The 13,953-nt window shown below is 39.3% G+C and overlaps 1 protein-coding gene across 1 annotated transcript in view; it reads right to left on the minus strand.

The window, feature by feature from the left end:
* Positions 1-13,953, minus strand: part of MINAR1 (membrane integral NOTCH2 associated receptor 1) — a 131,720-nt gene that overhangs the window by 51,415 nt on the left and 66,352 nt on the right. The window lies entirely within an intron of this gene.

Raw genomic sequence — 13,953 nt, forward strand, 5'->3', positions numbered from 1 at the left:
AGTGGCTGCACATATATACCTCTTAACATTGGCTTACTTATATGCTCAGCTAGCTCCCAGTAGTGCATTGCTACTCCTTTAACCCCTTAGTGACCAGACCATTTTTCAATTGTCTTACCTTTAAGGACCAGGGCTGTTTTTACATTTCTGCTGTGTTTGTGTTTAGCTGTAATTTTCCTCTTACTCATTTACTGTACCCACACATTTTATATACCGTTTTTAGCGCCATTTAAGGACTTTCTAAAGATACCATTATTTTCATCATATCATATAATTTACAGTAAAAAAATATAAAATATGATTAAAAATTTAAAAAAAACACACATTTCTTTCTAAATTTGACCCCCAAAATCATCTACAACCACCAAAAATTCCCATGCTAAATAGTTTCTGAATTTTGTCCTGAGTTTAGAAATACCCAATGTTTACGGACCGGGAATTTCAGACTAAAACTTCCCCAAAAGACCAGAGTATTTTTAGCATTTTGCTATCACTCCATTTAAACAGAAATAGAGCCTTGTTTTATATTTACCTATCAAAACTATATATATATATATTTTAGTAGACAGCCCAAAGTATTGATCTAGGCCCATTTTTGTATATTTCATGCCATCATTTTACCACCAAATGTGATCAAATAAAAAACAATTGTTAACTTTTTCACAAACTTTTGGTTCCGCACTGAAAATATTTACAAATCATGACACAAATGATTGTAAATGCTTCTCTGGGATCCCCTTTGTTCAGAAAAAGCAGGCATATAAGACTTTGGCATTGCTTTTTGGTAATCAGAAGGTTGCTAAATGCAGCTGCGCACCGCACTTGTATTATGCCCAGCAGTGAAGGGGTTAAGGTAGCTTGTAGAGTTCATTTTAGCTTTAGTGTATAGCTTCACCTCCCACCTGACACATCCCACCCCCTGATCCGTCCCTGGTCCCTCTCAAACAGCTCTCTTCCCTCCCCCACCCCCCAATGGTCACCCCCATCTTAAGTACTGGCAGAAAGTCTACCAGTATGAAAATAAAAGTTTTTTTTAAAATATTCTTTTTAAAATATGTTTTGTGCAGTGTAGGATACCCCTTACCCCCCAACCTCCCTGATCCCCCCAAACATAACCCTCCCCCTCTACCTATTAGCCTCCATTTTAGGTACTGGCAGCTGTCTGCCAGTACCCAGTTTCCTATATTTTTTTACTTATTTAAAAAAAATATATATATATATATATATATATATATATATATATATATTGTGTGTAGTGTAGCTGCCCCAACTCATTACCCTCCCCTCTCCCAAATCCCTTTCCCACATAGGATCCCCCTCTCCCTCATTCCCACTCCTCCCTCCTTCCCATTCACTGCCGTTTTTTCTTTTCTTTTCCATAGCGTAGCCATCCCATCTGCTCTCCTCCCTCCCTCCTGCCCCCTCCAGCGATGGGCCACCCACCTGCCTCCCTCTTAACCCTCCCACGCTACCAACAATCAGCACCATCGCTGGCTGATGCAAAGAGGGCCACAGAGTGGCCCTCTCGGCATCAGTTACTGACCAGAGGGTGCTGCACGATGCCTCAATAACCCTGAGAGTGCCTGGAATCACTTCCAGCGCTCATTATGACCAAGGACGTGCTAAATACATCCACTGTCGTTAAGGGATGTTTTTTGGAGGTTGTATCTAGCACGTCCATGGTCGTTAAGGGTTTAATAGAGGATGCCAAGAGAATCAAGCAAAATTAATAACAGTAAAGTAGAAAGTTGTTTAAATGGTATTCTCTATCTGAATCATGAAAGAAAAAATATGATTCATCTCCCTTTAACTGATTTGAACAAAAATTGAACAGTAAGGGCCAGATTACAAGTGGAGCGCTAAATATCACTTTCATGAAAGCGATATTTGCGCTCCACTGTGTAATATCAGTGCACACCAATGGGAGACCAGCACTCTATACCGTTGTTTAACTGGGATAATTTAAATGAGCAAAACGAATGGTGAAATAAATTGTACTTTATTCACTAAAAATAGGCAAACACACAGAATACAGAAAGAACACACTCACTTTGGAGCTAGGAGAAAAACTACCCTGTTCTATCAGCCACAGTCAGTAGAATCCAGGTAAATACAAATAGTCCTCTAGCACAGTCTTGTTATAGTCCCTTAGAGAGCTCTTGGATAATCGACCCCTGTATAGTTCAGGCAACTTTTAATAACTCTATCTTTTTCCTCACGCAAAGTGGTTTTGAAAACTGCCCATCTCTCAAGTCAGCTCACAACACGCCGCCTAGCGATGATCTTAGCAACCAATCGTAACCCAGCACACAGAGGGGCATCAATGTTAACAGCTGTCAGTCCCACCCCTGATCACCTGCTGAGATTGTAGTCAGTCTAGCTGAGGATGTACAAATGCAGCCTTTTGAAGTGCCAGACCTGAAGGTAATAGATGGACCAGATACCACTTTTGTCCCTAGAAGATTTACTGCCATGAGTAATTAACTCTCTGATTTGAAGCAGCCTGCTCAGATATGTAAATCAGTCTATTAAGCAGAGACTGTGAAAATCTTTCTTTGTACATTGGCTTGTGACGTAATTTGTAAAAATAGCAATACACCACTGTTATTGACATACATGCATGAGAGGCAAGCCCAAAAACACAGAAAAAGGGAAACCATGTGGGCCCAACCCCCCATTAGTGAGTCTGGGCACCCACTCTTCTGTCTCAGCGCTGGTATTACAAGTTGTCAGCAATGCGAACGTGAGCTGGGAAGCATTGTGCTCACAAGAGCGTGCTTCCATAGGCTGCAATGGGAGCCTCGTTCTGATGCCGTCAGAACGCAAATAAATGAGCGGTAAGGCACTCTCCATAGCGCTGCCATTACAAGTTTCACAAAAACCTTCTTTTGTTGTGTGATATGGTGCGTTAAGCTCCATACCGCACAAAAGCCAAGGCCTGACTTGACGTGCTCGTGCATGTTTTCCCCCATAGACAAAACTAACACATGCAGTTGCGGTAGGGTGATCGCTATAGCGCAATCCCCATTGATGTCTATGGGGAAAAGAAGATTATGTAAAAACATAACACCCTAACATAAACCCCTAGTCTAAATACCTCTAATCTGCTATCCCCCGACATCGCCAACACTAAATAAAGATATTAACCACTAATCCACCGCCCACACGCATCGCTAACACCTAAATAAAGTTATTAACAACTAAACTGCCGCACCGATACTAAATAAAACTATTAACCCCTAAACAGCTGCCCCCTGTATCGCTAACAACTAAATAAAGCTATTAACCCCTACACTGCTGGCCCCCCACATAGCAACTACTATAATAATCCTATTAACCCCTAAACTGCCGGCCCCCCACATCGCAACATACTAAATTAAACTATTAACCCCTAAACTTAACACCCCCTAACTTTAAATTAAACTTACAATATAACTACCTTAAAATAAATAAAAACTTACCTGTTAAAATCAGCCAATAGGATTTAAGCAGCTCTAATCCTGTTGGCTGATTTGAATATTCAGCCAATAGGAATGCAACGATACCCCAATATAAAAGGGGTACCTTGCACTCAAGCTTCAGTGTGCTGTGGATGATCGCATGAAGAGGATCCACGTTGCCGAAGATTGCCGCCGCTGAAGGGGACCAGCGCTCCAGATGAGAACCAGCGCTCCTGATCTCTGAATACCGCACCACACCTCCAGGAAGAAGATAAAAGATAGTGCCGTCCTGTAAGAAGATCTTCACCTCCTAGATGAAGACTTTGCTCCGCCTGGAGTTCTGGACTTCAGGAATGGTGAGTACATTTTCTGGGGTTAGTGTTAGTTTTTTTGTTTTTTTTGGGGGTGTTTTTTTTTTAGATTAGTTTTTTGTCATATGGGCGCAAAAGAGCTGATTGACCTTTTAAGGGCAATGGCCATACAAATGCCCCTTTAGGAGCAATGGGTATAGCTTAGATTTTTTTATTTTAGGGGTTGGTTGTGTGGGGGGGTTTACTGTTAGGGTGGACTTTGTGATTTTTTAGGTAAAAGAGCTGATTGCTTCAGGGCAGTGCTCTACATAAGGCCCTTTTCAGGGCTATTGGTAGTTTATTGTTAGTTAGGGGGTGTTTTTATTTTTGGGTGGCTCTTTTATTTTTATAGGGTTATTAGATTAGGTTTAATTTTTATTATTTTGGATAATTTAGTTTATTATTTTTGTAATCTTAGTGTTTTTTATTTTTCGTAATTTTAGTGTTTTTATTTGGTAATGTTAGGTTTTTAAATTTCTCGTAATTTTAGTGTTTTTTTTTTGTAATGCTAGTTTTTTTAAAATTTTTCGTAGTGTTAGGATTTTTTAATATTGTAATTTTTTTAAATTTTTTTTTATTTTATTTTTTTAAAATAGTAACGTTAGGTTACCGTAATTTATAGTTTAATCTTAGTTTTTTTTTTTATTTCACAGGTAAGTTTTTATTTATTTGAAGGTAGTTATATTGTAAGTTTAATTTAAAGTTAGGGGGGTGTTAGGTTTATGGGTTAATAGTTTAATTTAGTGTGTTGCGATGTGGGGGGCCGGCAGTTTAGGGGTTAATAGTTTTAGTTTAGTATTAGCGATGTGGGAAGCCGGCGGTTTAGGGGTTAATAGGTTTATTATAGTAGTAGTGATGTGGGGGGCTGGCGGTTTAGTGGTTAATAGGTGTAGTATAGTAGTAGCGATGTGGGTGGGCGGCAGATTAGGGGTTAATAGGTTTATTATAGTATTTGCGATGTGGGGGGCAACGGTCTAGGGGTTAATAATTTACTCTAGTGTTGGCGATGTGGGTGGGTGGCAGATTAGGGGTTAATACTTTAATTTAGTGTTGGTGATGTGCGTGGGCAGCGGATTAGGGGTTAATAGGTTTTATATAGTATTTGTGATGCGGGGGATGGCGGTTTAAGGGTTAATAAGTTGTTTATGGGTGTTAGTGTACTTTGTAACATTTTTGTTATGAGTTTTGTGAAACATTTTTGTTTCACAAAATCCATAACTACTGCTCTCAGATCGCGGAATGGCTCACGGCGGTATAAGCTATAACGCTAGCCGGACCGCACAGCCTGTAATATAGGCGCAATGAAAATCCCACACTCAAAAGTCATTTTTTGAGTGCGGAATGGAGAGTTGCGTAAAGGCTAAAATGCTAGCAGTATAGCCGTACCGCCGCAACTTGTAATACGGAGACCTGCATATTCCACGCACAATGTCCAATTTTTCAGCGGTATAGCCGTACTGCAACACTTGTAATCTTGCTGAAAGATAGCAGCAGCTTTACTTTTTTTTATTGAGGTTAGCATATAGTACAGAAATTAGATATACATGTTACATAAACATTAAACAAGTACATGAACATTACGTGTAGTAATACAATTGCCTGTTATCCTGTAATACAATGAGTATTAGACATGTGCATGGCGGAAAAATTTGGTTCGGTTCGGATCGATTCGGAATTTTTCGAAGTTCGGTTCGGATCGATTCGAATTCGGAAAATTCTGAATCGATTCGTTTCGGATTAATTCGGATTCGAAGAAATTCGGCTGGATTCGGTTCGATTTGGTTCGATTCTGTTCAGAAATTCGGCATTTCGGTAAGTGTTAGGTGGGATTAGACTAGTATTATACTGTATATTAGGTGTTAACCTAACATACTGTACAATACTAGTGTAATCCAATGGCCATCCCGAATTTACGAATCGATTCAAACTAATTCGGTTCAATTCGGAAAATTCGGCAGAATTTTAATTCGGAAATTCGGAATTGATCCGAATCCCCGAATTTGCCGAATTTTCCGAATTTACGAATCGCACCGAACCGAATCGCACATATTTAATGAGTATAGCTGTAATCATAATAATGAACAAGCACAACTGAAACCTCCTTTTAGTGAATACAAGTTCCTCTCCTGCTGCAATGAGCCACTTATGGACCCCAATATATTTTAATTATTTTTAGAGGAAATAGAATAAACAGTCTTACTAAACTGGGGAAGGAAGGAGTGAATGAGTGAAGCTGACCAATCATGCTAGGCCAAGTGGGAAAAATAAGGTCAGCGCTGTGATGAAATGTAAGACTTACAATTATATAGGTTGCGGCATAGGCAAGATAAGCTGCATAGTTAACCCTCCTAAATTAGGAGGTGTATGGGGGGGGGGGGGGGAGGTGGTAGGTTGAATACGCTAAATACAAGCTGTAGCGTATAAGGCTTTTAAAATGTAGGGTACCGACTATGAGCAGATAAAGCAAACCTCAAATATAAAAATATAGTATAATAATCAGTAAACTATATGTGTGGGGATAATATATGTGTAACCTCAATGGCTACTATGGAAACACCAATTAAAGGCTAGAATTATATAGGGGGGAGAGATGGTTAATTAAGCTATGGTTTCACAGCTCAAGGTAGACAAGCTATAATAGATCCAGACAGCATATCTATATGAAAAATCTTGTGTTCGCTCTGGATATCAGTGAATACCCAAGGCTGAGCTAATTCGTATTGGGTTAACAGTATGTTTGGCAAAGTAAAGTCTAACAGGCTATTAGCACTGGCATATATTATGGGAGGGGAGACTGTACCTAATGGCAGTAGTGCAGGTCCAGTCTGCACTGAAAACATAGCTATTACTTAGAAGGAGAGCTGTACATCACCTCTCAGGGATGGCCGTAGCCTCAAGTAATGAGCCCTGTACTCAATGGTGCCCACCAGAAGTGAGGAGCCCTAAACATGCACATAGACCTACAGCGTTACAATAGATTTTAATAGCAATCAAGCATCTGGGTGTTGAATGTTGGCAGTGAAGTCCCCCGACCATATACTCTACCTATCATGCCCAGAAATGCAAAAGTTAAAAGGCTCAGATATCCCGGCCGCGGACATCCAAGCCCCTAGGCAGATAATTATTACAAGATACAGGGAGTGCAGAATTATTAGGCAAATGAGTATTTTGACCACATCATCCTCTTTATGCATGTTGTCTTACTCCAAGCTGTATAGGCTCGAAAGCCTACTACCAATTAAGCATATTAGGTGATGTGCATCTCTGTAATGAGAAGGGGTGTGGTCTAATGACATCAACACCCTATATCAGGTGTGCATAATTATTAGGCAACTTCCTTTCCTTTGGCAAAATGGGTCAAAAGAAGGACTTGACAGGCTCAGAAAAGTCAAAAATAGTGAGATATCTTGCAGAGGGATGCAGCACTCTTAAAATTGCAAAGCTTCTGAAGCGTGATCATCGAACAATCAAGCGTTTCATTCAAAATAGTCAACAGGGTCGCAAGAAGCGTGTGGAAAAACCAAGGTGCAAAATAACTGCCCATGAAAAGAGAAAAGTCAAGCGTGCAGCTGCCAAGATGCCACTTGCCACCAGTTTGGCCATATTTCAGAGCTGCAACATCACTGGAGTGCCCAAAAGCACAAGGTGTGCAATACTCAGAGACATGGCCAAGGTAAGAAAGGCTGAAAGACGACCACCACTGAACAAGACACACAAGCTGAAACGTCAAGACTGGGCCAAGAAATATCTCAAGACTGATTTTTCTAAGGTTTTATGGACTGATGAAATGAGAGTGAGTCTTGATGGGCCAGATGGATGGGCCCGTGGCTGGATTGGTAAAGGGCAGAGAGCTCCAGTCCAACTCAGACGCCAGCAAGGTGGAGTACTGGTTTGGGCTGGTATCATCAAAGATGAGCTTGTGGGGCCTTTTCGGGTTGAGGATGGAGTCAAGCTCAACTCCCAGTCCTACTGCCAGTTTCTGGAAGACACCTACTTCAAGCAGTGGTACAGGAAGAAGTCTGCATCCTTCAAGAAAAACATGATTTTCATGCAGGACAATGCTCCATCACACGCGTCCAAATACTCCACAGCGTGGCTGGCAAGAAAGGGTATAAAAGAAGAAAATCTAATGACATGGCCTCCTTGTTCACCTGATCTGAACCCCATTGAGAACCTGTGGTCCATCATCAAATCTGAGATTTACAAGGAGGGAAAACAGTACACCTCTCTGAACAGTGTCTGGGAGGCTGTGGTTGCTGCTGCACGCAATGTTGATGGTGAACAGATCAAAACACTGACAGAATCTATGGATGGCAGGCTTTTGAGTGTCCTTGCAAAGAAAGGTGGCTATATTGGTCACTGATTTGTTTTTGTTTTGTTTTTGAATGTCAGAAATGTATATTTGTGAATGTTGAGATGGTATATTGGTTTTACTGGTAAAAATAAATAATTGAAATGGGTATATATTTGTTTTTTGTTAAGTTGCCTAATAATTATGCACAGTAATAGTCACCTGCACACACAGATATCCCCCTAAAATAGCTAAAACTAAAAACAAACTAAAAACTACTTCCAAAACTATTCAGCTTTGATATTAATGAGTTTTTTGGGTTCATTGAGAACATGGTTGTTGTTCAATAATAAAATTAATCCTCAAAAATACAACTTGCCTAATAATTCTGCACTCCCTGTATGTAAAATATGCATAGACGCAGCATATGGACCTACACAAATAGGCTCACAGTGCCTCCACCCATTTACTAAATTATAAACCATTGATGCATCGCTCATAACAAAATTTTCTATGTCTAAGAGTGAATAGAGTTACACAGTAGGATTGTACAAGTCATACCTCTTGAAACCAGTAGTTCCTGGAGGGAAAGCTATAGTAGGGTTATATATCTGGTTACAGGTGCAGCACATGAAATAAAAAGTTAAAGTGCGGTATATACAAAGTAAACCCCATATTGAAATCTCCTAACTAAGGCGATATTTTATATATTTGGGGGGAGAAGGTGGTTAGTAAGATATATAATAAGGTAAGCAGTCCTTACTCAAATATAAGGGGAAATTCTGTGCCATCACTGAGGAACAAGGAAGACTGTTACATGATGACTCTAAGTGAATCAGTGATACCGTTAGAAAGTAATCTTAACTCTGTGGTAAACTATTCCCCCAAAAATACAAAGGCTTTCTTTTTTCCCCACATCAATGTAAACCTATCAGGTTTGCTATTTCTTTAAAAGGATTGGAAGGATGCATCTTTTGTCCAAATACTAAAATCTGATGTGCTTAGCAAGGAGCAGCAAAATAATGGGGCAGACAAATTGCATTTTAATGCTAACATGCATAAACCTGCAAACATATATTATTGAACCGTGATATAGTTTAAATCTATAGAGAAAGGGGGGAAGCTTAGTTAGTGCTCTCCTATGGATGAGCTAGCAATAAAGTACTGATTAGGAGCTAAAACAGTAGGGGTAATCACCCTTCTTTGAAGTAGAGTGTGCATATTACAATATTTTGGCAGTAATAGAGTATATAGTATACGCCACATTTAGAAATGCATATTAAGAAATAATATAGAATAATAAGATAGTGACCACTGACTCGAGCCATGTCATTTAACCACTCAAATAGATACATGGAATTCTGAGTAGATAACAGCACGTGAATCCTATACACAACAACTAACAAGTATAAATGGAGGTGCAAATATAAACTAAAGATATAGGAACAGTAATATATAGTCATACTAGTATAGCAAAACAAAACAACCAGGGCATTAACCATCTTTTATAAGCTCCAGAGTAGATGAAGCTACTCATATTACGAGTGAGGCACTAACCCACACCATCTTGCCTAGCTGCAATGTTTATAGTGCCAAATGTGATGAGACCGATGGAAACCTCGGGAATGAGCCCCTGCAGCATGCTGAATCCCTGATCCTTGGTATATGGGCAGTGTTGGATGAGGCCACCCGGATAAAGGAACAGTTCTGAGCGTGTAAAGTAAGAGACCTTCCAAGCTGCAACTCCGCTGATCCGAACTGCCCGAGACTGATCCCAAAGGTCACTGCCAGTCGCAGCATAAGATGACTGGTGTTACTCTGGCACTTTGCGGTCTGCTGCCTCAGATGATATGTAAGCTAGGTCGACTCCGCTTGGGAGCCGTGAGCAATCAGTTATGTAAGTTTTGTCCCCTGAGTCCACCTCATTCATGCGGGATGCTGCCGCCCTATGCTTCACTCCCATAGAATTCTGTACGTGGTGCAGCGGTGAACTCTGCAATCCCATGGCTCCCCTATTCTCCGGAACAGGAATGAGTGAGTGAGCAGCGTGATTTGTGAGCGTTATTGCTGTCTGCTGAAGCTCCGTTTAAAATTGGTGTCCGAACACAGCTCTACACCTATCTAGAAAGATATGCATTTTTTCCATAATGCATTCTGCATCCTCCATGCTTAGATAGGATAGTGGGCCCCTAGATTGAGGATGAAAAAAATAATAGTCTTTGGTCAAATTTTGCTCACAGCTGGAGGTGCCGAATAGGCCGCAAGATGGCTTCTTCAAACCACGTTATCAGTGTTAAGCGCACCAGGGTTATGGGGATCTGTTGCTATAGTAATTCTCCCTCTAAAAATAGTCGTTAAGAACGGCTGTGGCTTCAGGTCTTCATTAGTAGCCAAATAGATAAATATATGAGCACAGACGATCGCTAATTTTGCTTTGTATATACATTATAGATAGAGCTGTTGAAAAGTGCGACCGTCTGGTTTAAAAGTTGTCTCCGCCCCAGCAGCTTTACTTTTTAACGAAATACACTAGACTGTATTTTGGTAGCATTTGGGGCACATTTATAAATTAACCAGATATCTGATCTCTGGTTAATTTTATAAGTGCTAATTGCTACCGCAAACTCACAGTAGCAATAACTAGCCACTTGTAATGGCTGATTAATTATTACATTTTCCCGTTTGCAGGCATGCGATAATTTAGCGCTCCACTTGTAATCTAGCCCTGTATGTGGCATGCTCAAAAGTTTGTGCACCCTTCTAGCAGAAATCACAACCTCTAAACACTTTTTGTAGCCGGTTAACCGTTTTTCTATTATTGTTTAGTAATATTACTCCATTCATGTTTACAGAAAACTTCTACTTCAGAAGTATTCTCAGGTAGTCTTGCATGCACTGCGTGTTTGAGATCATCTCAGATATTTTCAATAATTCTGTATATTTAGATTTTTTTTTAACTTTGTTCTGTAGCAGCTGCTACACTGCAGTGTGCCAGGACTATCCACATATATGTCTTGTTAATTAAATACATAAAACACAAACTTTGAAAAAACAGAAGCAATCAAGCACAGGTGGCACAGAAAAACAGGAGCTTACCTGAACGTCATGCTCAGTTCAGTAGCTGAACACCACCAAAAGCATTGAGATTTATTATCTTATTCATTGCATACTGCATTTTAAAGGGACATGAAACCCACATTTTTTTCTTTCATGATTTAGGTAGAACATACAATTCTAAACAACTTTCCAGTTTACTTCTATTATCAAATTTGTTTCATTCACTTGGTATAATTTGTTGAAGAAGCAGCAATACGCTACTGGAGGCCTATTTATCAAAGGTCTTGCGGATCTGATCCGACCGTGCGGATCAGGTCCGCAAGACCTTGCTGAATGCGGACAGCAATACGCTCTCCGTATTCACCATTGCACCAGCAGCTCACAAGAGCTGCTGGTGCAACGCCGTCCCCTGCAGACTCTCGGCCAATGGGCCACCAGCAGGGAGGTGTCAATCGGGTTGATTTCCGGTGATTCCTGTCCGCCTCATCAGAGCAGGTGGACAGGGTTATGGAGCAGCGGTCTTTAGACCGTTGGTTCATAACTGCTGTTTCTGGCGAGTCTGAAGACTCGCCAGAAACACGGGCCCACAAGCTCCGTTCAGGGCTTGATAAATGGGCCCCCTGGTTTCTAACTGAACACATGGGTGAGCCAATGACAATCGCTATATATCTGCAGCCACCAATCAGCAGCTAGAACCTAGGTTCTTTGCTGCTCCTGAGCTTACCTACAGTAGATAAACCTTTCAGCAAAGGATAACAAGAAGGAAGCAAATTAAATAATAGAAGTAAATTGGAAAGTTGTTTAAAATTGTATGCTCTGTCAAAAATGTCTAATTATGACTTTACTGTGCCTTTAAAGAAATCCGTTACCAATGTCCTACTAGTATTCTAATTATATAACATTTTTAATTGGGACAGTTTAAAAGAGAGATGTCTTAAAGACCATTCAGAACATTATTTTAGAATGAAAAACTTGAACTATTATATATTAATAAGTTAGATGATGGGATGTATATCCTGCGCAAAAAACAGATAGGGGAAAGGGGATAGGGGATACCTCTAGCTCTCCTCAGCGGGTACCCTAGTGTACCCAATGTAAAGATAAAACGATAGGAAGTGGAGGTGAGCGCCAAGTAGGCTGAGGATGGGGAAGGAAACACTTAATAGGCTGATGGAATGGTGCCCACAATGTGGGATCTAGATAGTAGTACCTTTAATATGGGTTGTAGAGTTAATGTGCAGAGATATTTAAAAATAGCGTATATAAAATGGTTGTTAAAATTTAAAATGTTTATTTCACACAGTTGATTAAAATATCGGTGAACTTCTGGTAAAACATATACAGTAATAAAAAATCATGGATCCATGTTACAATAACAAGACAATGAAAATACACATAAAAATAAACGTAAAACTATTAGACTTGAAAAACGTATGATAAAGGGTGACCTAATAAGCTAAGTGTCCTATTTGGAAGGTACACCTTGGTGATGAATGTTCTTACAGTTGTATATAGTTAGTCTTTATCCAAACAAAAAATTATGCAACAAAAATAAGTGTCTTAAATCAATATCCAATTCTAAAAAGTCCCAATAAGAATGTCCTGTGCTTGAAAAGATGCAAAAAAATGTGAAAATGTGAAAAAAAAAATTGTGATCATTTGATGTGAAAAGATAAGAAAAAAATGAGAAAAAAATGGTGGCCTTGCAAAAAATACAAAATGTGAGAATCCTCAAAACAGGTGAAGCAAATTGTAAGTATTTCAAAAGTCAATCCAGAGTGTCCAATGTGATGTAGTGATTTCTGTGCAATGAAGCAGTCGCTCAATATGATGCGATAGATATAAATAAAACAGTGAAAAAACCTGTAAAGAAAACAAACAATACTATAATATATACAAACTATTCAGTTGATATATCAGTATTTAGCTTACTCAAATCAGTCGACGCGTTTCGGCCTTTATCAAGACCTTGGATTGACTTTTGAAATACTTACTATTTGCTTCACCTGTTTTGAGGATTCTCACATTTTGTATTTTTTGCAAGGCCACCATTTTTTCTCATTTTTTTCTTATCTTTTCACATCAAGTGATCACAATTTTTTTTTTTTTTTTTCACATTTTCACATTTTTTGCATTTTTTCAAGCACAGGACATTCTTATTGGGACTTTTTAGAATTGGATATTGATTTAAGACACTTATTTTTGTTGCATAATTTTTTGTTTGGATAAAGACTAACTATATACAACTGTAAGAACATTCATCACCAAGGTGTACCTTCCAAATAGGACACTTAGCTTATTAGGTCACCCTTTATCATACGTTTTTCAAGTCTAATAGTTTTACGTTTATTTTTATGTGTATTTTCATTGTCTTGTTATTGTAACATGGATCCATGATGCACATTAACTCTACAACCCATATTAAAGGTACTACTATCTAGATCCCACATTGTGGGCACCATTCCATCAGCCTATTAGGTGTTTCCTTCCCAATATTATATATTAATAACCCTTTCCAACACTAAGCCACATACCTGCCATGGTATCCACCTTTAAAATATTGTATTGAAGGGTATTTAAAGGGATATAAAAATGAGCAAAATGACATTGATCTAATAGGTTAGAGTGTTTTATTACTGCACTTTTGCTTACATATAAATCTTGTATTGTTTAACCTCTGCAAAAACGATTAAACACATAGTTAAAACTAGCTCCAGATCAGCAATGAACTGCTGGGAACTAACTGAACACACTGAGCCGATGACAATGAGAAGAGGCAAATGTGTGTAGCCACCAATCACCAGCTAACTCCCAC

This window comes from Bombina bombina, chromosome 6 (genome assembly GCF_027579735.1).
Source record: "Bombina bombina isolate aBomBom1 chromosome 6, aBomBom1.pri, whole genome shotgun sequence".
In the NCBI taxonomy this organism is placed as follows: Eukaryota; Metazoa; Chordata; class Amphibia; order Anura; family Bombinatoridae; genus Bombina; species Bombina bombina.